The 4,081-nt window shown below is 42.0% G+C and overlaps 1 pseudogene; it reads right to left on the minus strand.

Annotated features, from left to right (window-relative positions):
- Nucleotides 1–1,184: 1,184 nt before the first annotated feature.
- LOC102249104 lies at nt 1,185–2,989 on the minus strand (annotated as a pseudogene).
- Nucleotides 2,990–4,081: the final 1,092 nt, after the last annotated feature.

Genomic DNA, 4,081 nt, shown 5'->3' on the forward strand with positions numbered 1-4,081 from the left:
CCTTTCATATGCAAAAGCCTCTGCGCACAGCTTGGGTGGGGCGGGGTCTCAGGGAATCAACAGGGCAGAGCAAACAGCTGTGGCTGATCCTCAGCCCTGCCTTAAGAGGCCCCGGGGTCTCAGTGTCCCACGGTAATCGCTGCAAGCACCTCTGAGAGAAGTCTGCCCTCGAGTTCCACCCGATGCCAGACAATCCAGTTTATCCCCATATGAGTCTGGGTCCCCAGAGACTCGCCTGGAACTGGAGTTCAGAGCAGTCGGGAGCTTGAGACTCCCTCCTAATTGAAAAAGACAACCGCGTCCTCAGTTGCCAGCCCTTTCCACGTGCGCCTCCGTACCTCTGCACTTTACTTCTGCACCTCCTCTGAGTCTCAGTGTGCTTTTCTTTTTCCTTCTAGTTGTAGAATTTCCACTCAGCCAGCCTTCCTGTGGTCTGGATGATGTCCGTTTTGTCTTTTAGTTGTATTTTTGAAGTGGTTGTGCAAGGCAGCAATTTCAGGTGTTTACCTATGCTGCCATCTTGGTTTTCCTGGATGGTTAAGTTCTTATATCAGTATATTTATCTTTCAGAAACCTACAATTTTTTTCTTGGATATGAACTTGGTAAAGAACTCAGTTCATATTCATGATGTACCAATAAAAAGTATTTTGTTTATGTTTATTTCCATCAGCAATTCTGAAACCAGATTTCCATTTAAGACACCTACTAAAAGAAGATATTTTCCTTTAGAATCATGGTCACAGTCTGGAAAAAGAATTGAGAAGGGCTCATTTAAGTCCAATAAAATATTTGAGGAAAGATGAAACTCAAAGCAGAGAGGTGATCAGAGCAAGCAGGTGGTAATAAAGGCCTCCCTTGTAAACACTTCTGGCCTTTCCTCCCATCTCTGGAAATGTTACCTACATTTTTAAAATTATCATCAAAACATTTTATACCACGAATCCTGTAAAATCAGGTTGATTTCAACTACATACCCTGTAGCTGTTAAAGAATTATATTATCCTGTTCATAAGATGAGAGGTAGTGACATTTTATTCTCTCAATGCCGACCTAAAAATTCCACACATCTGGCATATGGGTTACCAGGGGAAAAGCACAGATGCACCACTGTACACAGCTCGTGTCGGTATCTCAATTCACCTATAACTTCATTTGGCATTGGCAGCCGGCAATCCCCGCTGGGTCAACACTGAAAGCAGTGGGTACTGGTGCTATTCATCGTATGGGATGGAGGACCTTCATCGTCTTTCAAAAATGAAGCAGCTTTCCTTCCATTCCTCTGAACATGATCTTCATTCATTTTCTCCAAAGCGTCTATCTCAGCTAAGAAATGAGCTTCATAGTCTGCTGAGATGTGTAAACCTAACGGCACTGAAGAGCTCTCGTTCACTAAGGGCTTCCTCCACTCCGCCTTTCTGGAAAAACTGTGAGACATTCCTACAGTCACGGAACAAGAACTCCAGGCTGTGAGGATGGATCGGTCCTAGAGACTGACTGACATGGATCAACCAAACCTTCCCAGCATGCCACAGCATGTTATATTCACGGAGGTCGGCATGCACAAGCGTGCGCTCATTATAGTATAACTGCTGCGTCAAGTGAAAAGTTTGTAGGCTTTCATTTCTTCACTACTGAGCTTTACTTCTTTCCTTGTACATAGTACCTGATAACAAAAGCTCCCTTGTTTAAGGGCTGGAACTTGATCATAGCTGATAAAAGACATAACTGAAATGTGTTTCTTGTGTAGCACAACTGCTGGACAAGGAATCCCAGCTTCCTGCATTCTGGTGAGGGCGTGCGTTTCTTTTTCTGCTCATATTCAGATGATCATATGTGGATTTAGTTTACTGAAGCAATCTTTAAACCTGAAATCACCTTTAATATACTTGTCACGGTTCTTAAAACTCATTAAGGCAGTGGTTCTCAACCTGTGGGTCGCGACCCCTTTGGTGGTCGAACGACCCTTTCACAGGGGTCGCCTAAGACCATCCTGCATATCAGATATTTACATTATGATTCATAACAGTAGCAACATTACAGTTATGAAGTAGCAATGAAAATAATTTTATGGTTGGGTCACAACATGAGGAACTGTATTTAAAGGGCCAGAAGGTTGAGAACCACTGCATTAAGTGTTGTTTTAAATACCTTGATGGCACAATCTATAGGTATAAATTTACTATATTTTTTTTCATCTTCCATGTTTCCTCCATAAGCATGAAAGACAACAGATCCCTTTCCTGTACTAATGCACCCAGTGGTTGACCATTTTATACATAAGTAAGCTTGTCTTAGGGTCAACTGCTTTTTCTGCAGTAGAGTGTTCTTTTTTATCAAGGCGGCACTTCGATGTTCTTCTGAGTAGGCATGTTTTTTAAAGCATTGAAAACATGGTTTGATAGTTTTAAATCCATTCAAATTCCATCTCCTTCCTGAAACCCAGATGCAAAAAGTTCCATTCTGGCTGTTTTCTTCCTCCCACAGACTACTTCATCATGTTTGGTGGCAATGTCTTTTCCTTTTACAATAAAACCGTTTTTGGAAGTAGGAACTGGTTTTGCTGGTCTATAGGGATCATCACAAGTATCCTGCCAGTCAACCTCATCTTCAGAGCTATCACTGTCTTCATAGGGATGCACTTTTTGGTAATTTTCAAAGGAAATGGAAACTTTGCTATCGTCATTGATTTTTTTTTTCTTCATGCCTAAACTGTGCATCATTCTCTGTCAAATTCCATCTGTAGCATCTGAGCCAGCATTAGGTCGCTGGAAGTATCAGTGTTTTTCTCCAGTAAGAAATGGTCCTTCAGCAACAGCAGCTTTAAGAAAACCAGCAGCTTCTGCTAATTGCAACTCTTTAGCCAACTGCTCAATCATGACACCAGCCAAAGATCAGGATATTGTCTTTTGAAGGGTAGCCCATGGACACTTGTTGGTCCCAGGCTGCTGCCAGCCCGGGTTCGGGCAATGGCACTCAGACCAGATCCATGGGGGTAAGGAGCCAGCCACAAGCACAGGAGAGATGGCACCTCTCAGCCTCCACAGGGGACCTGAGGTGGGGCTGGGGCAAGGGTAGGGGGCTGGAGGGGCAGTCTGGGGAGGAGTTGTAGTGACAGATGTCAGCAGCTAGCGCTGCATCCTTGCCCCACCCTGTATTTTATTTAAAGATTCTAAAATTGGGTTTTTGGTTATTGACCATTTCTATTTTTATTAAACAAGAATAAATTTTAAAACATATCTATATTGTTTCAGTTTCTACATGATAAGTTATAACTTTAAAACCACACATAATATGCATGCTAGCTATTATCAGTATGCCAACCAGGATGAGCCTATGTGGCAGATGGATGAGGGATAAAGCAGAGAGTCAAAGTACACTAAAAGTTTATGACTTCATTGTGAAAACTTACAGTTCTTCATGTGGGAAAATATAGTCAGTCATAGCAGGGAAGTTCATTCTGAGGTTTAAAAAGTCAAACTTCTTACCTCCTTAACTTGAAAATAATTCTAGCAGCAATTAAACACTTTAAGAAATTTTGTAAAAAAGAAGAATCAGTGTGGAGTATTTCCTTACAGACCATCAGCTTTCATCTCTAGACTTTATTCAGGAGTACATCATAAACATCTATAAACATATTCTGGTGACTACTGTATTTTTATTTATTTTTTTAATGTTTTTATTGATTTCAGAGAAAAAGGGAGAGGGAGACAGAGATAGAAACATCAATGATGAGAGAGAATCATTGATTGGCTGCCTCCTGAACCCCCTCTCCTGGGGATCCAGTGCAACTCAGGCATGTGCCCTTGACTGGAATCGAACCTGGGAACCTTCAGTCCACAGGCTGGTGCTCTATCCACTGAGCCAAACCATCTAGGGCAACTGTATTTTTAAATATCTGGAGAGATATCCCCGTAAACATCTGTCCATTCAAGGTTTTCCTGACTTAAAATCTTCCATCTATACTAATAATAGAGAAATATGAAAATTGTCCAGGACACCATCACAGTAACAGTAACAACCAAACATCAGGCTGCGTGGGGTGACCAGGCTGGCAGGGGGGTTAGTGAGGGACAACCAAAT

Source organism: Myotis brandtii, unplaced genomic scaffold (assembly GCF_000412655.1).
Source record: "Myotis brandtii unplaced genomic scaffold, ASM41265v1 scaffold159, whole genome shotgun sequence".
In the NCBI taxonomy this organism is placed as follows: Eukaryota; Metazoa; Chordata; class Mammalia; order Chiroptera; family Vespertilionidae; genus Myotis; species Myotis brandtii.